This window comes from Polypterus senegalus, chromosome 5 (genome assembly GCF_016835505.1).
Source record: "Polypterus senegalus isolate Bchr_013 chromosome 5, ASM1683550v1, whole genome shotgun sequence".
Lineage (NCBI taxonomy): Eukaryota > Metazoa > Chordata > Cladistia > Polypteriformes > Polypteridae > Polypterus > Polypterus senegalus.
Window position 1 is genome coordinate 56177445 of NC_053158.1, and position 22815 is coordinate 56200259.

Below are 22815 nucleotides of genomic sequence, written 5' to 3' on the forward strand. Positions count from 1 at the left end.
TTTAATTGTGAGAAAGAACTGTAATGTCTTTTTTGTCATGGAGCACAGTTTAAACTTTTGACTAAAGGGTGTTATTTCATGTCTAGAGGGCTCTAATAATGTTAACAGTGTGGGAGAGTTTAATAGGGGTATAAAATTAATATAAATAACCATACAAACATATGGTTTCTACTTTGCGGATTTTCCTCTATCGCGGGGGGTTCTGGAACGCAACCCCCGCGATCGAGGAGAGATTACTGTATTTCAATTAAATAAATGCAAGGTGCCACGTGATGTAGAAATCATGGTGATACTTAGGTTTGTAGTTCTATTTTTTAAGGCTTATATGTTACTAGAAATGTTCTAACACAGTTTTTCCCTAACATCTAATCTAACACAGCCAAAGCAACCATTCTGTATTTAACTGGCTCTTAACAAGGATTTGTATTAATGTTGGAAAAATAAGCCAGAAAATAAAGTTTGTTAAAAGGTTAAATGGTCATTATTTCAAGTTACAGGAATCGTTTGCCTGGTTGTAAGGTTAAACTTTGTTTTGCTGATGTCAGATCATACATAGCCTAGATTCTTTACTGATGCTGCAGTGTTCCTGTGCTTTGTGTGTCCACATATTTAACTCCAAATTAATGTTTTTGTTTCATATATTTATATCTGTAATATATGGAGCACAGTACATTCTGGTGGGTAAAGAGCAACATCTCTTACAAATCCTGGGAAATGTAGTGTAAGCTATGTAGAAGATCAGGGACCTCATGTATAAACAATGTATACACACAAAAATGTTGCATAAGCCTGTTTCCACTTTCAAATCACAATGTATAAAACCTAAACTTGGCATAAAGCCACGCACATTTCCACGGTAGCTTATACCCTGGCGTACACAAGTTCTGCTCTCGGTTTTGCAGACTGGCGGCACCCAGCATCAAAGCAGTGCTACTGTTCCTGTGTGGTTACCCTTTCTTTTTTAGATCCACATCCCTGACGCGGCTTTAAAAATACAGTACACTAAAATTACGCATATTGTTTATTAGTTTAATGCAACTGATTGTAATTAACCTGTAACAATATAATGGTCCACGGAATTGCATTAGCATTGTTACTCACACTGCACCTTCTTTTTCTTCTTTCAGCTGCTCCCATTAGGGGTTGCCACAGCGGATCGTCTTTTTCCATATTACTCTCACTGCACCACTCGGAGCAGCTGATCGGAAAGAGAATTATCGGTATACAGCATCAAGCACACGCTGCCTCAGCCATGCTGCCTATTTGAACTGCTCTCACACAGCAAACGCTTCAAAACCTTTCCTGTACGGACCTCGCGGTTCAGAAACAGTTTCATCCCAAGAACTATAAATGCACTTAATCAGTCCATCAAGTGCTCCTTGTAGAACTGTTTGTACTTATTAGTACAATCACCTCACTGTAAACTTGTACTACAGTTATAATATTGCACTACCTGAGACACTTTGTAAAGCGCATATTTACATATGATTATGATATCATTTTTAAGATGAAATGCAGCAAAATATGTTTATTATATTATACAGATAAAACTTTAACTTCATTTAAATAATCTATATTGTTAATAATTAAACATGTGAGGACACGGTGTCGCTGCACTAGCAAGGATCTGGCGCTCCGTTCACGGATTGTTCCTGCCTGGCGCTGTATGCTTGCTGAGACTGGCGTGACACTAGAAGGATAGAATAAATAAATATTTACTATGAAGATATTTCAATGTTCCTTAAAAGTTTTGAAGAATCTGTGTTCTAAGCTTACAGATGGCTTAACGTCTATTACAGAGCTGATTGTGTGGCAATTGGGTATTTGGAGAAAGAAAAGTAAGGAAGGGAATTGGGGGTTAGTACGTTTGAAAGAGACAGTACTGCTGCAATAAATTATTTCATCGAAGGTCACACACAATCACTGCGCCACCGTGTTCCCATGTTTAATAACATGCTTTAATGAAAATGATATCAAGTATACATCTCAGTATTTTAATTATTCAGAGAGCTGTAATATTACAAATGTAATGGGTTCTGTGTCCTGTCAGAGGAAGAGAAAGCCCAGAAGCATGTAGTGATTCACACACATAGAGCACATAGAAGATACAAAACAAAGTAATTAAAAGTGCTACTTTAGTTAGGATAGGATTTGCAAAACTAGTAAATTAAATGATTTTAAGATGAAGTTTATGATGTCCTACTTTAATGACAAAATAAACTACGTGATTAAAGTGGAAATTTTGAGAATAAAGTTGACATTTCGTGCTTTTTTTCTCCACTGTGTGCCTATTTTTTTTTTCTGTACTCTAATAAGCTTTCATATGACACTCTGACGGTGGGCTGCGACTCGCCTTTTCACAGCGACTTTGATATCTGCCATTGACTTTTCACAGAAGGCTGAGCTTAAGGACTATTTATATTGATTTGCATATTCAAAGAGGAGTAATTCAGGGAGGCGTTGGGGTAGGACAGCAGGCGCGTGCACGTGCACGTGCATTACTTTTCACACTGACCGGGATTTATGTAGAGGAAGAACGTGGAAGTGGACGAACGCACAGTTTTATGCATCTGGATTTTTTTGTGCGTAAGCACATTTCCACTTTTGTGCTTACGCCATGTTATAGTGTGAATTCTACACACGCCGTTATGCATGAGGCCCCTGGAGCTTTACTAAATTAGCCAGCAGCTGAAACAGAACAATTGTAGCACTGAAAACCTTTTTAAACAATCTTAATGCACACATGATTTACATTTTTAACAATATAGTTATTTGGAAAACAATGTCAAAAGCAGACTAAAACATACATATGCCACTGGGGGCTCCTTTATACCAACAGAAATGTGCCTGCATTATGACTCATCGTGACAGCCAACTCAGAACATTTCTTTCTTTCTAATTTTCTTGCTTTAAAGTCATTCTGGTGTGTGTTCCTACCATTGTGTGTGAATATATTTATTTTTCTGTCTATACTGTATATACTCGCGGATAAGTTCTCCCGCAGATAAGTCGGGACTTGATTTTACCGTATATTTTTTGTTATTTTACAATGTCGGTCGTAAAACTTGAATGCGGAAAACTCACGTTATTGGTCCAAGAGATTATGACATGCTACCGCCGACCTTAGAGAGTAACCACAGAGCACACTGCCTTTTTTCTCTATGTATTGTGCCTATGTGACCACATGGTATTACCCAAACTATTCCAAAGCAACATTTGCACTGATTTCTGTTTGTTGTATCTAACACCCTCATACACCTTTATCATAAGATCATCCCTTATCTATGATGAAGTGTTCGATCAGAAGAAAGTGTGAAGCTGGTTTTAAATTAAATGTCGTTGAAGTAGTGAAATAAATTGGTAACCGCGCTGCTGCAACAAAATTTGATGTGTCTGAGAAACTGATGCGCGATTGGAGGAGGCAAGAAGATGTAAAAAAAAAATTAAGTGTTGCAGTTTTGAATGGGCATATAAGTTGGGGTCTGATATTATGATCGATTTTTCGGGTTTCAAGAACCGCCTTACACGTGACTATATATGGTATGTGTTTTTTATTTAAAGAGATTCTGTAAAAATCAAAATTTCCCTCTAGGGACAAATACATTTCTATCTATCTATCTATCTATCTATCTATCTATCTATCTATCTATCTATCTATCTATCTATCTGTCTGTCTGTCTGTCTGTCTGTCTGTCTGTCTGTCTGTCTGTATGTCTGTCTTGTACAACATTAAAAAGGATATTTTATTCTAATGCACTCTTATTAAACCATTACATGGCTAAAATCTCTGTGTACAATTGATAAGTAGAATGGCCGTGAACTTTGGGAACTGAGCATTGCTACAAACTCTTTTGAATAGTTTATCATTGTTAATGAAGGGGCTGTTTTCTTTTTTTTTTTTCAAATGTAATAGATCAAACCAACATTGCGCTGTTTACAAGTTGAGGAGAACAGCTGCTTAAGCGCATAGTATGGTATTCTCTAATACACAGACTTGATGATTATGTTTTCTCTCAATAGACCATGTTCTTTGATAATATCACATACTGTATAAATTAGAAATAAGGAATTTTAAACCGGGCAGCACAGTGGCGCAGTGATAGCGCTGCTGCCTCACAGTTAGGAGATCCAGGTTCGCTTCCCGTGTCCTCCCTGCGTGGAGTTTGCATGTTCTCCCCGTGTCTGCGTGTGTTTCCTCTGGGCGCTCCAGTTTCCTCCCACAGTCCAAAGACATGCATGTGGATTGGTGATTCTAAATTGGCCCTAGTGTGTGGGTGTGTTTGTGTGTGTCCTGCAGTGGGTTGGCACCCTGCCTGGGATTGGTTCCTGCCTTGTGCCCTGTGTTGGCTGGGATTGGCTCCAGCAGACCCCTGTGTTCAGATTCAGTGGGTTAGGAAATGGATGGATGGATGGAAATTTAAACCATTGTTTTTTATCAGCATTGTGACACAACTGACCATATTTAAAGTCTTCCAGTTAAAAAAAGAAAAAAACAGTAATTTGAGAAAATGCTCTCTATCAAAGCCAGAACTGTGTTTTTTTGCATGTGGTTTCATAGAATTATGGTTTCTTCCTAATTTAACAGGCCTTTATGTAACCACATCTGAAGAGACAGAGCCAGAGTTGGGGCGGCAGTGACAGGTTTGATCTTCTTCTAGCTTGTAATGCTCCACTTTAAGGGAGGACACAGGAAACAGCCTTCTCTGTCTTCTGCCTATATATCCTTAAATTCAGTTAAGATATTCACCATGCTCTAGTGCTTTACAAAAGATATGCAGTAATTAAAGCTTGTATTCTGCAAGTCATTTTGTTTTGTGTATATATTTTTATTTTTATGTAGTGGAAAATATAGTTATCATAATAGTAAATCCTGGACAAAATAACTTTAAAGAATACAGGATGCAGGTTTATAAGATATGGTGATGGTAGTTTCAAGATAAATTACGGTTTACAGTGGAAAATTCAAAGGAAATCAAAAGATGTAATTTTCAGTCAGTCAGTCATTTTCCAACCCGCTATATCCTAAAACAGGGTCACAGGGGTCTGCTGGAGCCAATCCCAGCCAACACAGGGTGCAAGGCAGGAACAAATCCCGGGCAGTTTGTTAGCCCACCGCAGGGCACATACACGCACACACACTAGGGACAATTTAGGATCGCCAGTGCATCTAACCTGCATGTCTTTGGACTGTGGGAGAAAACCGGAGCACCCGGAGGAAACACCCCGCAGACACAGGGAGATTGAATTGTGCTTTCAGAAAATGTATATAAATAATCAGTAATTAGTACAATACATAAGAAAACTGATTATTGTGAATATGGAATTAAATATTCATTTTCACTATTGTATAATTTTTTAGACAATTGCAACAATGAAAATAATTCCTCAAAAATATAACCAAGTTCAAAGAAGATATTAATAAGAGATAGATTTATTTAATATACCATTTTAGTAGTGTACTAGCTGATTACCCAGTGGCTTCACTCACTGAGTGCAAGGGAAAAAAATAAAATGTAGTACATAAATTATTAAACAGTAAAACATTAACATTTAAGAAGTAAAGATACATTGAGCAGCACTGGAGTGCTTTTGGGTAAAGTACATTTTAAAGGCGCACCAGGTAAGTAGTACTAACAGCAGCTTAAATGTATTTGGATCATCTCTCAGTAGGAGATCCCTTGTGAAAGACGCTACACGGCCAGTATGGTATAGAAATAACAGTTTGTATGTGATCCTCCAAATTTCTGCCTGACAACGTTGCACTATGTGCCTGGGATTTAAGAGAAAAATTATTCTGAGAAATGTGGACGCTGCCGTTCCGTGCTTAACGGGCAGAAGGTCCAAACAATTCCCAAGACCAATACTTTACATGAAGAGGTCAGTACATCTTCTTAGATGTAAACCCTACATGTTGTTAAAAGAATTCATCACAAAAGCAACCTTGAATGTTGCGGGGTTTTAGTGACCCGAACTCACCTTAAGGGACAGTAAGTAGTCGTGCAGCGGAATTTACAAAGAGAGTCTTGCTTCAATAGTGCAGATTACACTCATTCGCAAAGATTTCCACTCTCCCAGGAGCCGACGGGGCACTCGAAGTGTCATAAACAGTGCGAGAAGAGAGGACGCCGCCCAAAACTGCAAAGCTCTCAACCCGGCAGAGCAGCCCGACATTCCGCGCCTCCGAGCGTCCACTTTGTTCTCATGACCCCTCACCGCTGAAGGCGGTCTTGTCTTCACATTGTTTACAGCTCGGCGCAGTTAAAAAGTAGAAAGACGCAAAGCTGTTTTCCTCATCTCTTCTACTATCAAGTACTGGCAATTAAAAAAAAGATATAATGTGTCAGTTTCCGTGACAGTGACGTGAATGAATAAATAAAACTTCTCTGTCAGAACGCGCCTGGCGGTGGACAGCTCAGGGTTGGAGTCAAGATAGGAGGGCTGGGAGAGGGCGACGTGGGTCGCACTTCTATGGGAGAGATCGGCGTGTTTCTATTTATTTCTTTTCAATATCAATAAAGTAACTCTCACACAAATAATAACAATTCGTAAAGACGATATAAGAATGGCGTCCACAAACAAAGTGATTAGTTCCTGTATTATAATATGTTCTGTGGTCATACGTAATTTCCATTTCGTGTGGTCATTACGTAATTTCCGTTTCAAACACGAAAAGAATTTTATATATATATAGATTATTGCAAATACATGTAATTCCTAAAACATTATTTCTATGTAAAAATGTTAGCTGCACGGAATAAACAATCCATCCAATTTATTTGTGATATTTGAAATCACCTAGTGTTGATAATTATTTTTCTTCATATATTTCTGTATATGATTAATGCATATGATCAGGATAAAAAGCATAGAGGCACGACTCAAATCATAACACAAGGATTCAAATGCCTATCATCTAAGCTCTTGACTCTCAGAAACTTGTCTTCTGATTCTCTTGTGGCTTTGGGTCTGCCAGATCTGTTCCAAAGTTTCTTCTAGCTTCCAAACTTCTTTTGATGATGCAGGAAACTATACTAACAATCACCTTGGGTTTCTTTGCATTTTCTCTAAAGGAATGACCTACACTTAGAACTTAGAATGACTTACCCTTAGAACTTTTGAGGGTTCTAATGGTCTGTCTGTGTGCTTTTGTTATTTGCCTTTTCCGCACAATTATGATAGCAATATACAGTACAATATTGCCCAAATAATGGTTCTAAAGGTGAAACAACACACTTTGTTCCAACATTGCTTTTATACAAACAGATTGTTTGTAAGTAATCGACAAAAGTTGGGACACCTGTAGAAATGTTTTACATCGTCATTCAGGGTTTATTTAACTTCCATTGCTGCATTAAAGCTGTAAGTGTTTAACCCATTGCTTGTACTCTAAAAACACTTTTTTGTGTAACCCTGAAAATGTTATTTTTCAGTTTTTGATAACCTAAACTTTATCAGAGTTTATTCCTTGGACTTGAAGTGCTTAAATTTCAATAAACATTGTCACAGTAGGAATGTTCGAAAACATTTGAGTGGTAATACACATGCAATAGTGTCCAGAAGTCATCAAGAAGGATTTTAGATTATATGACATTTTGCATAAATTACAAGTCACTGAGAGTATGGTTAAGCTACATGATGCACTGGTGTGGCTTTTCCTGGAGTATCACACACAGTTTTGCCCTCCAAACAACAGTAAATACATAGCAGCACATGAAGAAATCCAGAGAACAGTAAGAAGTTTTTAAAATTATGAAAAGAAATAGTGCAGTGGATTTGGGTTGTTAGTTTAAAATATGCTTTTCAACAAGATCACAGGAATACAGATGGGAACTTTCTTCTTCACAGAACCACAGGCACATGTGATAAATTCCCAAGTTGTGTGGTAGAGAGCAGGATTTTTATGACCTTGAAAACTTGAATTTAAGATATTTGGGAAAAATTAAGTGGATGGGATTGGCAAGCTTTGTTGGGCTAAATGGTATATTTTTTGTGAAATGATATGAATGAAATATGTAATCAAATTAATAAAAAATATACAGCCAAGTACAGTGTAAATGATAAATAATTTGATATTTGTTAAAAATTAAATAAAGTAACAATATTTTACTTTATAGCATATGTGTTAAATTCTACCACATTGCTTATCAACAGAAAACCCATCTACATATTTGTCCCAGTTATTTTCTTCAGTGTTTAGTCTTTTTTGCCATACTGGCATTGATTGGAATAGTTCTAGTTTTCACTAACCATAGATTATTACAGTGATCACAGGAACCTAATTATTTAATACATTTTATGTCCTGAAATATGTTGTATTTATTGGAAATTATTGAATCATGATAGTCTTCTGTGCCTGCTCATGTTGTTCATCAAACCAGGTAGAAAAATATACAGCTCCAGGTAGAAGCTCATTCACAGAGAAAGAAAAATATGATATAGGAAAACACATTTTCTTTATTGAAATCTGGTAAGTGACATTTAAATACTGCTTATTGCCACAGGCCTTTGCAGTGTCTGCTAACAAACTCCCAACTTCTGTACTCTAATCAGGAACAAAAGGGGCATTTGTAAATGGCCTTCTTTCTTGAGGCTGGAGCTATAATGTGAAACGTTCACTTTATTATTTTTTCCTATTCCTTTTTTCTTATCTTTCATAGCCTTTATCATATTATTCTATCTATGCGACCATCTATATTAAATGTATCTGTTAGGAAATTATTAGCTTAAGGCACTATGGAGACTGTGAGTGTCTCACAAAAGATTCATCCTATTTTATAGAATAGCACTTAAGAGAAATGTCAAAAGCAACACTGAATTTTTTGTGAAATATGTAGGCTGAAAAAAAAACAAATGTTCCTGTTGGAGAGATCATATGATGTTTAAAGATCTTGATTGTTCAAATTGTGCATAGTAATAAAACTGCATAGCCGACTGTTTTTACTTGTTATGCAAAACAATGAATCATCACATAATGTAGCTACAATTAGTTAATACAGATAACTTCATCTTTCAAACCTCAAAGCATCCTTCACATAATTCCATACATATTCATTTTAAAATGACTGACAAGTTAGTATTAATTTCATCATGAAGGCAATGTGACCTTTGCATTGATTAATAAAGAGGGAAGTGAATTTTTCAAAATTATGTAGAGTAGTTTTTTTACAGGACATGCTTTTTCATTAACAATAATGAACTTGCCAATTAAGTATGTTTATTAAAATAAGGCCCCTATTAAATATTCGTGAAATAAATCACACTATAGTTGGTTTTGTCCTTGTAATGTGCACAGTGCTGCTGCCCTCAAAAAGTCAATACCCTGATAATAGATAATACAATCTAACAGACAAAAAGATTGAGAATTCAAAACAAAGTAGAACAATTATTGTAAGGTTGAACTGATGAAAAATGACAATGACTCCAACAAAGTAAAAACATCTCAATATCAAATAGACAATTTACTCATAAAACAGCTTTGCAAGATTGAGTACAAATGCTATCAAATAATGAACAACACCATCAGTTTTATTAAAAGAAACATGCTTTCCTAATCTCATTTAATGATAACTGCCTCAATTGTTCCCAGTGCAAAAAAAATCAGCTAAAATTGAAACTGAATATTAATGTACAACTGTAGGCATTAAAAGCTCCATTGCACAGTAAGTGATAAATTGTGCTCAGTGCCTTATGCCCCCAAAATCTTTATTTCTAGCAGATTAAAAAAGCATTAATAATTTTAAAGTTTATTGTGCTTCTAGAAGCTGCCTCCTATAGTATGAAAATAGGCAGCTAAAGGAGATAGGTTAGAGAAGAGGGTGACATTTAAAAAAATATTTTTTGATAGCATAAAAGAGAATACAAATAAAACCAGATTTTCTGTGCTGTTTATGTGTCACATTCAAAATAAATGTTTTAAAAAACATTCTTCCTTTTATCTTCTGAACCTGCTATTTTTCTTATAAGAACCATTTTGATTTTGAAGTACCCTCTACCAGTAGCATCCAGTTTGTCAAACAGAATACACATCCACACATATCCTCACCATGCCAGTGCACAACATGTTTTAAGGATGAGATAGGAAACAGCCACTGCACTACTAGGTCATCATTAGAGTAAAAATAAAAATGACTACAATGAAAGAAACAGATACGTATATAAAAAGTGAATCCTGGCTTTTTAAATAACCCTTCCAAAAAATAAGTCAGTTGTGCCCAATACTGCAAATGGAAATACAGTAATCCCTCCTCGATCGCGGGGGTTGCGTTCCAGAACCCCCCGGGATAGGTGAAAATCCGCGAAGTAGAAACCATATGTTTGTATGATTATTTTTATATATTTTAAGCCCTTAGAAACTCTCCCACACTGTTTATAAATATTCTCCGCAGTTATACAGTAAACCCTTGTTTATCGCGGTTAATCCGCTCCAGACAGATAAATGAATTTCCACGAAGTAGGATTCTTTATTTATAAATCTAATATTTTCGCAGTTAGAGCATAGAAAACCTGTTTACGACCTTCTAAATACGTTTTTTAACATTATTAGAGCCCTCTAGACATGAAATAACACCCTTTAGTCAAAAGTTTAAACTGTGCTCCATGACAAGACAGAGATGACAGTTCTTTCTCACAATTAAAAGAATGCAAACATATCTTCCTCTTCAAAGTGCGTAAGGAGCGGAGAATGTCATAGAGAGAGTAAAGTAAACAATGAAAAATCAATAGGGCTGTTGCGCTTTTAAGTATGCAAGCACCGCGATAAAGCAGTGGCAATGAAGGGATCAATGCGAAGGTAGCCTTTCAGCATTTTTTACAGGAGCGTCCCTATCTTCTAAGCAAACAGCCTCTGTGCAAAAAGCCCCTCTGCTCACATCTCCTCCGTCAAGCGCAGAGAACGTCAGCGAGAGAGAGCGAGATTAAAGCAAACAATCAAAAAATCAATAAGTGAGCTTTTGGACGCACCTCGATAAAGCGGCATTTCTTAGAGGAGCGTCCGTATCCACTAGGCAAAAAGCTTCTGTGCAAACAACACCTCAGCACACACCCCCTCCGTCAGGCGCAGAGAATGTCAGAGAGGTGAGATAGAGGCAGAGACAAGCAAACAATCAAGCACCGCGCAGGAGGCATATCTTATAGCATTGAGGAGTTTTAGTTAATATGTAATACGTGCTCTGATTGGGTAGCTTCTAAGCCATCCGCCAATAGCGTCCCTTGTATGAAATCAACTGGGCAAACAAACTGAGGAAGCATGTACCATAAATTAAAAGACCCATTGTCCAGAAATCCATGAATCAGCGAAAAATCCAAATATACATTTACATATGCTTACATATAAAATCCACGATAGAGCAAAACCGCGAAAGTCAAAGCGCGATACAGCAAGGGATCACTGTAAAAAGGTTCTAGGACAGGAATAAATACGCCCTGCTTATGAATCAGACCCAGCATCATGTGTGCACTAGCCTTTAACCTTCACAGGCCCACCCTGTCTAACTTGCTTTTAAAGTTCAGAAAACATTTTAAAAGTCTCAAAATGCCTGACAAGCTGTTAAAACTTTGGACAATGATGAATCTTTATAATTTGAGTAGGTTTTAACGAAAATGGAAAGATACAACAAAATGTTCAAAAGATCCAAAAGGATGTGCTACAAAAAGGCAATCTGAGGCAAACAAGTCCAAACCACAATCCAAAAGTGGCAAACCAAGCACAAAAACAAGAAAATTAAATAAAAAAAAGAGTAAAACCAAAGAAACAATACTTACAAACTCCATTACAAACTCAGTGCTCAAATACTGGGTCTTACCTTCTGACAGAGACATAAAGCCACAAAGACGACCCACGGAAGTGACGTGTGTCCACAAAGCACATAAAAGTGCAGCACACTTAAAGAGATAGAATACAAATATAAATAAGTAACTCATATAACAGAAATAACATAAACACACAACGAAAAAAAAAAATTCAAGAAGAATTCATGAAGCAGAAAATAAATACACGTCAAGGAGGAGAAGAAACCCTGGCTGTAGCACAACAATAAGAATTCTACAGTATCATTCTGAAATACTGTGCTGTTCTATGATATGCTATGCCTTCAGGTCACTGTATACACTTTACATACAATTTTCTTTTGGAAGAAAGGAATAAAATGAGCATGGAACTATTAAGTGATCTGAATTCTCACTCAGAATGTAAAATGAACAGTGGTTATTGATTAATGTGAGTAGCCTGCATTCAAGAAGAAACTTATCTTGTAGTGGATCAGAGGAAATACAGCTGCATGGGTGCAAAAACCAAACTTGAATGGACATAAGATAAAAAAAGTTTCAAATAACGCTGAGCTGTAAATAATGAAAAATTATGCAAATAATTGGGCAAAACAAATATGTTTTATTCAGAAATTCTCAATCAATTGTTAAATTAATGCTTCAATAATTATTTGATCTGCTGTCTTCAGTTTTAATCTTCACTTTTGTTCTTTAATTCAGTACATCTTGGAGGGTCAACAGTTTAGATTCCTTCCAGGTATTATGTCTATCCCTAATAATAATTACTCCTAAATCAGCTCATGGAAAAAAATCTTGTTGTCAGTTTGCATCTTGTGAATTGACTAAATGACCTGATTGTATGTTTTGTTAACATTTTTACATATGAATTATCATTAGTTATGTCTTTGTTACATACTATCAGTGTTATAACACATGCTCAACCAAAAGTGAAGTCACATGAACATATATGAATTAGGAGTGTCATCATTGACACAGTTGTGGTAGATGCAACATACAAGCAAGAGGCTTACAGACACTGCAGTTTGTTTTACTCATTTGATTTCACGCATGTTATAGACCCATCTGATCATGTTTTTTGATTAGGAAATGCTTACTGTCTATGCCACTTATAAGTAGCAAATAGTGTTAGAATGTGCCACAAATGTAATAACCATAATGACAGCCTTATTTTCAATTTACTTCCTATTCCAATTCTAAACACTTTTAAACTTATTATACAGTACTATATTTGATCAAGCAATTAAAATGACTAAAATAGCCAGGAGTTGTAAATGAGGCAGTTTTAGTACAAATATAACCACTATATTTAAGTTACTAAAACATAATTCCAGTCTAGGTTTAATAGTGTTATGAAATCTTAATAAGCTTTAAAATATGTAAATGTTAGGAAGGTATATGAATTTTGAAACTAAAATAGTATATTTGGATACAGGTTAGAAATGTGAAAAATTATAGCAAATCCTAACATTCTTTAGCATTTGTAATTAGAGAACTGATGGGCAATTTTTTTGACACGCTTTAGTAAAACTGCTTGCAAAACCATAACATACAGCAGTACTCCTACTGTATAAACACCTGGCACCTCATCCAGAGATTTTCTTGCCTTCTCGGTAGGATGAATGCCAGCTGCCTGTAACTCTGAATTGCTATACGAGGATACAGAAAACAGATGGATCGCTGGAATTTTTTCATACTTTAAAAGTGCATTGCTTCACACATCTTGCTCCTGGCCATCTTTTCCACATTTCTCAATATCTGTTCCTGGTTGGCTCACTAATTCCCAAAGCAGTGTATCCTGAGGGGAAGCAGGTACAAGGCAAGAATAAACCCAGCACATTGCAACAGTTTATCATAGAGTTTTTTTTGTTAAACATAAAGCATACAAACCCAAGACTGTGACTCCATTACATGTTAGTAAACCAGTTAGGTAGAAGCTATAACCACTGTTCACTGTGTTGGCCCATTTCAAAACATTAATTATACTAAATAACATGAATAAACATTCATGGGTTGGAGATGCTGGCACTGACCAGAAAGCAGGAGACAGAACTGGAGGTGGCAGAGTTAAAGATGCTAAGATTTGCACTGGGTTTGACGAGGATGGATAGGATTAGAAATGAGGAGATTAGAGGGTCAGCTCAAGTTGGGCGGTTGAGAGACGAAGTCAGAGAGGCGAGATTGCATTGATCTGAACATGTGCAGAGGAGAGATGCTGGGTATATTGGGAAAAGGATATTAAGGATAGAGCTGCGTGGCAAGAGATAAAGAGGAAGGCCTAAGAGAAGGATTATGGATGTGGTGAGAGAGGACATGCAGGTGATGGGTGTAACAGAACAAGATGCAGAGGACAGAATGATATGGTAAAAGATGATCCACTGTGGCAGTCCCTAACGGGAGCAGCCAAAAGAAGAACATGAGTAAAATTAAACTCTTTCTTACAGTGTATCTAGTTCTGAATTACCAAGGCATTATTGATACAAGGCAGCTACCAACACCCAGAAGACAAAACACCCAAATGATTAATCACTTACAGGAATGAAGTAAATAGTTAACATTGGTATGAGCTTGATTTTATTTTAAAATATATAAATGCTACTTTTCTACTTACCAAAGCATTTTTAAACTAAAGAAAATGTAATGCAAATATAGATTGAAACATACAGTAGCCACTTATTGGTGTTGAGAATGGTTTCAGTTATCAGTTGTGGAAAACCTCACAAACACAAGGAACGGTGTTTCCTAAATTGTTCGCAACAAAGGTGGGGATATGTTAATCTAGATTTAAGGGTATTGTTGAGTGGTGAAAAAAATCAGAAAGAATTGGTGGAAAAAGAATCTGACGGAATTTTAACCATTTTTATATAGTATTTAAACCTCACACAGATGAAAAGATTAAATAATGGATGGGATTCGGTCAAAAATGTTGAAAAACTGAATATTGTCTGGCTATCTTGAATGATACGTCTCCTCAATTATACCTGGAAGGCAGAGACAGTGACTTGAGGCTGTGGCACTGGATTGATGGATATAGTGGTGTACTCTATTTATCAAGGCATCATACTGCTCACCCTCCCATTAAAGGCCCAAGCCAGGATACAAGGATAACGTTTCTGACTGATAGTCAAAGCTCAGGTCAGGAAGAAGAAGTGTAAATTCCACCCAGGCCATTTAGCCATTGAGAAACATTTTCTTTTCCCAGATATTTGAGGAATAGTGTTAACTTGTTATAATCACGCCTTATTCATGATCACATACCCCATAGTTACTTATGGAAATTGCTACATAAGCCTGAGGTCTTGGGGCCACTTCTTTGAGACTTTTGTCCCTGTTTTTGACTAGTTACAGTTGTGTTTCCATACTTGTTATGACATGGGTTTAACATGGCTGACAAAAATGCAGCTTATGTCTTTTTTCTGTGTGTGTTGTGAGTACATGCTGGTACTCAAGAGTGACTGTGAGAGCAAAGGAACTGGGAGATAAGAGGACATATCCTGAAAAATAGACAGACAGACAGACAAAGATTGTAACCAAAAAGTCAAAATAATCAAGTTCAGGGAGTGAACCAAAAAAGAAGTGCTTGCAAATGAAGCCAACGTCAAAAATCCAAAACAAAATACTTTATATCTTATATGGTAAGCTACTGTGAAACCATAAAGGTGCTTTTCTTTATCCACTGAGGGACAATGGCATGAGTTTATGAGTATTTATACGTTAGTGGTTACTATGTAACTGACTTTCTAGAAGGACTAATGTAATGACTAAATGGTGTCACATAAACACAAAACAGCAATGCTGATAAAAATAACTACTATTAAATTTACACTGAGAATAAAAATAAACAATAAAATCAAATTCTCCATAAAAAGATATTAAAAGAGGTAAATATAATTAGTGTATATGAAAGCAAATCGTAGACAATTAATGCTAATGTCAAATTCACATAAGTGTCTGTTTGATTTCAATAGAATATCAGTTTCTCCTAGTTACTTAGGTTAGATTTAGATTAGTCTTTTATCCCCTGGAAATTAACATGAGATAGAACTTTCTTAGCTATACTTGTAGTGAGAACTCAAGCAAAATGACACCTTTTATTGGCTAACTAAAAAGATTACAATATGCAAGCTTTCTTGGCATCTTGCCTGAAGAAGGGGCCTGAGTTGCCTTGAAAGCTTGCAAGCCAATAAAAGGTGTCATTTTGCTTGACTTCTCACTATATTCATAATGGCTAACATGGTATAATGCCCCTTTAGCTATACCTGTATAACATACTGTTAATTAAGCCAGTTATGATGCAGTCTCACTGTTTGCATGGACTGTTTATAAATGGAGCAGTGACATACAGTTTTCTGACCATGCTTACCATTATACATTGTGATGGACGGCCGCGTCCATTACCTGGCAAGAATGCCAACAGAATCATAGGATCAAGGGACAGAGCATTAATGAGGCAATACCTTCCCTGGGACGCTAGAGGGCAGCCCTCCTGGGCAGCTGTGGCATGATGGATTTCTGCAGGGCACACTGGGAGCTGGAGTTTAGCAAAGCCCTGTTGGGTTCTGTGGGTAGCTATAGAGCCCTATAGTGGACTTCTACCACACCTTTGAGTGATTCCAGGTAATCATGATGAGCCACCTGGAACACTCCCAGGACCTGAATAATAGGGGCCTCATCCCTAAATTCGGGGAGCCAGAGACAAAAGGAGGTGGACGACTATGCCTGAGAGGGAGTGGAGGTGGAAGGATGGAACGAGAGGGGAAGAGAAGAGAAAAAGAGTAAAAGACTGTGAATTGTGCTTACATACTGTGCTGTGGGGAGAGAGGAAACACTGCCCAACTGTAAATAAACCATATGTGTTGGATTAGAACTTGTGTTTTTCAATCTGTGTTGGGTTAGGGTGGCTGTATGCACCCTGGTGGTCCACAACATGTAATATGACTGTATGACCAAACTTAAAAGAAAAATTAAACAAGATAAATATGCCTTAAACAGATCTTTATTTAATCAAGAACTTTTCTTTTCTTTGTAATATCAAATTTTACTAAACCTTTTAAAAAAAAGATAATTGGGTTATGGATTTATTTGAAATCTCGTCACACTTTTGCCTGAACTGTTCTATGGAGAAATATAAAAACTGCAGAACTTTGGTAATTTTGGACAAAACGCAGCTACAGTATAAATGACCAAAATATAAAATGCTCAGTAAATGTTCAGTTTGAAAACAAGAGGGATACATTTTCACTATTTGCAGATGATGTCATCTTTTCCTCAGGGGAAATTTCTCTGTGGCATATACTCGAGCAGATCACAACTGGGTACCATGAGTTGGATGGGTCCCAGTCATTATTGAAATCAGTATTCTCTGCTGGAAAGGCTGAAGTAGTTGATTAAGTAAAGGAGTTAAACGACTTTAGAACCATGTCAATGAACAAAACCAGATTCACTCTTTTTGACAGGATATGAAGGTTGACAGATTGAGAAGACTGTGGGGAAGAGCCTGGACTTCTCTGAATCAAGCAGAGAATATTTCATGATGATATCAAATGGATAATGACACAAGAAATCTATTAGACGTCACTCCTGAGAAACACTAAGATTGCAACAGGGGACAGCTTGGGATATTTGGGATGGTGCCCAAGTGTACTGTAGCTGGGGTGGGATGTCTGGTCACTTTGTTGTTACCATGACTCTTACATCTTGCCCGAAGAAGGGGCCTGATACATGGTGTCATTTTACTTGACTTCTCACTAAAATGAAATAAGATAAAACAACAACAAATAGATAACACAATGGTGGACTGGCACTCGTGCCTGTTTCACAATTCAGGATACATGGATTTGGTTTACTGCCCAGTTTTTAACTATGTGGAATTGACCTGTCATCCCAGGAAAATTATAGTTTTTATGCAGTAAGCATTTAATCTTTGTTAGTTCTTTGTTAGTGCTTGAAAAATAAGCTTGTGGCCCAGGCTTTAATTTATAGTTCAAACTCACATTCTTGTCAATCAATCTTTTACTAGAACATATTAACAACTGCAGTAAAAATAAGCAGGAACACTGTTTTATGAATAAGTGTAAATCTATTTAACCATTATCACTCTGTAACTTTGAATCCTGCTTTTCTAGTTCAATATCGCAGGGAGAACACTTTCCTGGGTAGTATTAACCACAATGTTGGAACCAAATTGGAAAAAATAACACTGTACATAGGCAATTATTTATCAAGCCAGATATATATTCAACTCAGTAATGTTTGAACATTTTTACAGAATATTGTACACTCTACCTTCAACTCTAATAGACGTTAAAGGCTCCCAATACAATAAGAGTTGGCAATGCAGTGTGTCTTTAAGTTTCATTTGTTTAACAATGACTTGGAAAGATTATATAGATTATTCAGAAGGTTTCCAGAATCTAAAACATAATATCAGTCATTCCAGGAGCACAATGATACAATTAATATTTCATATATAATGCCATGATATTTTAGAATCTCAAACTACCTATAATATTTAAATGATATATTGGCCAAGCATTGTCATGGCTGTATGCTTTAGTTCATTGTTGTGCTGAAAAGTGAAATGTTGACCCAGTCTGGGGTTGTATGCACTCTAGAGCGGATTTTCTTCAAGGATCTCTCTGTATTTGATGGCCTTCATCCTTCACTGTCAGTGGGAAGCACCCCTATAGCTTGATGCTGCCATCACCATGCTTCACCTTAGGAATGGTATTAGGCATGTGATGAGCAGTGCCTTGTCTTTACCAAACATAGTACTTGGAATTGTGCCAGAGAGTTTCATTTTTGTCTCATCAGACCAGATAATATTTTTCCTAATTATCTCAGAGTTTTTTTACACTGTAAAATGGCTTCCATCTACCACCAGACACATCTCAAGAATAAAAAAAGTAAACAGGATTCACTTCAGCATAATTTGAAATGCCACAGCAAAGGGTCTGAATGCTTATATAAACAAGAGATTTTAGTTTATGATTTTTAATACATTTGCAAACCCTTCACTTCATCATTATTGGTTAATGAGTGTAGATTGATACAAAAACAGCTAATGTATCCTTTAAAAACTAAAATAAAGTGTGTAAAAATGTGAAGCGATCTGAATACTTTCTTAATCCACTATACATCTGCAATATAAAAGGTGGGAAATATATTTTCATCCTTCTTTTTCAGTAAGTGTTAGTATGGTCTTAAATTATTAAAATAAATCAGTCAATCTATTGGCTTAATCCTTTGTTTGTACAGCTCTTTGATGTTAAAGCATGAAGGAGTGGTGGACCCCTGAAGGCACTTGGTATACTCCTGGGAGCTCGATTTGTATCTGGCTTCTGCCAAAAGTGAGCATAGTTTAATGATGTCAGGTTTGTCTACAAAGAGCACTGGAACACATAATAAATAATTAACATAAGGGATTTATTTTGTTCTATTGAAATTCTTTCATCCTAAGAAAACAAGAACTATAGGGAGTGGGAAAAGCACTTCCCAAATCCTACACAGGATGATTGGCCTAAATCAAGTGACCTAGTAGCTTAAAGGAATTCTGTGTTAATTGTAAAAACATGATATTGCTGCTATTACTATTTTAGAATTTACCGAATAAACATTATTTTACTGTTAATATTTATTGAAATTAATGAATGACTGGCTGTATACCAAGCAGAATGACCTTTTCCTTTTTCCTAAATAAAATGTTTAAATAATGATTGAATAAGGTTGGATATTGCTTCAATCACTTAAGTTCAAATTAATTCAGTTACTTGCATTAAAATATGTTGTAACAAGTTTTTAAGTCTATATTCCAAAATGATGAGACAAGTTTAATGCAGGCATGTCAAACACACGGCCTGCGGTCAGCATGACAGATCCTAGTTAGCACTAAATGATTTGTGATTGAATCATTCTGCATCTTCGGCGTTACTTACTGAATTTTCTTACTTCCGCCTTCTAACAAAAGCACATTTTCCCATGGCATTATGGTACCAAAAATGTCACCTGCTAGTATAGTTACAGCTGCGGCGTCAGCTCCTTGATAACCTAGGCACGACACTGCACAAGCCTTGAGCAAAGTTAATGAGCCACGATGTCGCAGCTGAAGTGCTAGACTGCAGCAGCCTGGCAGGTACACTACTGGCTGGGTTGCTGAGACTGGCCACTGGGCAGAACTGACCATCACGAGTAGCAATAGCTTGCATATTTTCACGTAGTGGAGTGTGAGATCAACAGGCGGATCGGTGCGGCGTCCACAGTGATGCAGGCTCTGCATCGGTCTGTCGTGGTGAAAAAGGAGCTGAGCCCTAAGGCAAAGCTCTCAATTTACCGGTCGATCTACGTTCCTACCCTCACCTATGGTCATGAGCTGTGGGTAGTGACTGAAAGAACAAGATTGCAAATACAAGCGGCTGAAATGAGTTTCCTCCACAGGGTGTCTGGGCTTTCCCTTAAATATAGGGTGAGAAGCTCAGTCATCTGGGAGGAGCTCAGAGCAGAGCCACTGCTCCTCCGCATCGAGAGGAGTCAGATAAGGTGGCTCAGGCATCTGATCAGGATGCCTCCTGGACACCTCCCTGGTGAGGTGTTCCAGGCACGTCTAACTGGGAGGAGGCCCCGGGGAAGACCCAGGACACGCTGGAGGGACTATGTCTCTCAGCTGGCCTGGGAAAACCTCGGGATTCCCCCGGAAGAGCTAGCAGAAGTGGCCAGGGAGAGGAAAGTCTGGGCATCTCTGCTCAAGTTGCTGCTCCTGCGACCCAATCTCGGATAAGTGGAAGAGGATGGATGGATGGATGGATGGATATTTTCACATTTTTTTGCTCTAGTTTTATGTAATTTTGTGCTAGTATTGTAACAAACAGTTAGTGCAGACTACAGCTGAAGATCTGAAGTGGATGCGATAAGTTGGTGAGTTGTTTATTAACAATTAACAATTATTACAATTTTGAGTTTGTAAAATTAGTGTAGGTCAGGGGGCTTTTTGCATATCGGCTTATTTTACAATATAAACTTTGAAGTAAACTTAGTTAGGTAAAATTTGATTTTTGGAGGATTTGTTTTCCAACTTGAATTACTGAGCAATGAATTCAGTGAGCGTTTTCGTGATTTCAGTTCACACGAACAGGACTTTGCGCTGTTTACGTCACCATACTCTTACAATGTTGAGAATGTGCCTGAGAATATCCAAATGGAATTGATTGAACTGCAGTCAGATTCTATTCTGAAGGCAAAATACAACCAAGTTGGTGTGCCAGGCTTGTATGATTACCTGCCACCCTCGTATTTGCAGATCCGTAAGTTGGCATCGAGAATACTGTCTATTTTTAGAAGCACTTACCTTTGTGAGCAATTGTTTTCGTTAATGAAAGCTACCAAAACCCCACATCACTCAAAACTTAGTGTCGAGTACCTTTCATCCCTCATAAGCCTGATATTGATGCACTGGTTACTAACAAGAGATGCCAAGGGTCGGGACAAAAGAAATAGATCTCAGACTGTAAGACACCTATATAAGGACCTAGCTAAGAGGCTAAGACTCTAATTGTATGCTGTTGTACGGAGATTGTATGGAAATAAATTGCTTTTCTTTAAACTTTAAGTGTTACATTTTTTAAAGTTTTCAGTATTGGAAAGAAAGCTACAGTAACTTTGCATAATAGTATAATAGTATAATAGTATTTGTTAGAGTGCAGCCAGCTGACGAACGTATGGCAGTCGAAGCGGCCCACTAATGGTAGTGAGTTTGACATGCCTGGTTTAATGCATGTGACTTTGCCATATTTGTTCAAACAAGGGTAAAGAAACAGAACAGGGAAAAAGCAACACTGGAGATGCTACATACTGTAATGTCAGCACAAGAGAAAAAGAACTTCCTGGGGTATATGTGTCTTATTTATTTAGGAAATGGTCAAGAAGTAGCTACTCAAGACTGAAGGGAAAAGTTTCAGTGTATTATGTACATGTAGCAATATTGAACCTATGGGCGTGGAAGTGAAAAAGATGTCATAAGGTATTAGCTGAAGGCAAGAAGTCCCCTAAGTCATTAGGTGGCAATGAGGTATTCCTTTTGAGAATATTTGGGAACTTAAAGCAAATAATGGAGCAGCCATAAAGTTTCCAAGTGTGACTGGACTTTTATTTACTATTTGAACAGAGAATCATCTTACACAGTCAGATGGAGCACTAGAGAGAGAAAATCAGGAATGTCAGGATTGTGTTTAAAGACTGAATCCTACAAGTTGCTCTTTGAGGTTTTCCTCAGGAAATGAGTTGTGGCAAGGGCTAACTGACAGGAGAAAGGTGGCAGTAGGATTGAGAGAGACAGAGAGATGAATGGATAGCTTTGTGCAATAACTTGGGTGGGGCAAATGAACAAAGTATCCCATCTGCACAATCCTGCACAAGGGAACATTTTCAATGATTTATGATTTCAGTTAGATTAACTGAACTGAATTTTTTAGAAAAAACTAACCATGTTGACCTTCCTTTAAAAGGTAATCATCTTCTTTTACACTGGTTGTTCCTATCAGTATAAGAAATCATTTAGCCTAAAACATAGAATAGAATAAGTGTTATTCAATTTCAAGTTCAAGTTTTTATTTTTAACTTCTGCCATATCGAAAATTCAGTGAGATGAAATTGTGTTACTCAAGACGAGATAATGTGCAAAAAGGGAAAGGGAAAAAAAGCACAAAAAAGTAAACCAAGACAGTGCAAAATTCACAAAGTCCAACCAATACTTATATAAAAGACTTAGGTAAGATAGAAAATTAAATACATCTAAAATAAATAATTATATGTGTAAAACCTGCCATGTTATGTGCATGTTACAGAGAGTTTAGCATTCTTATTGTGTGTGAAAAGAAGTTATTGCACATTCTGGCTGTTCTTGATTTGATGGAGCGATATCTACAAGTACTAGCAGATGGCAAGAGATCAAGCAGTTCATGAGAGGGGTGTGAGGAGTCTCTCAAAATGCAGAGGGCTTTTTTCTAGCATTTATCCTTAAAAATGCCCTCAATAGAGGGTACA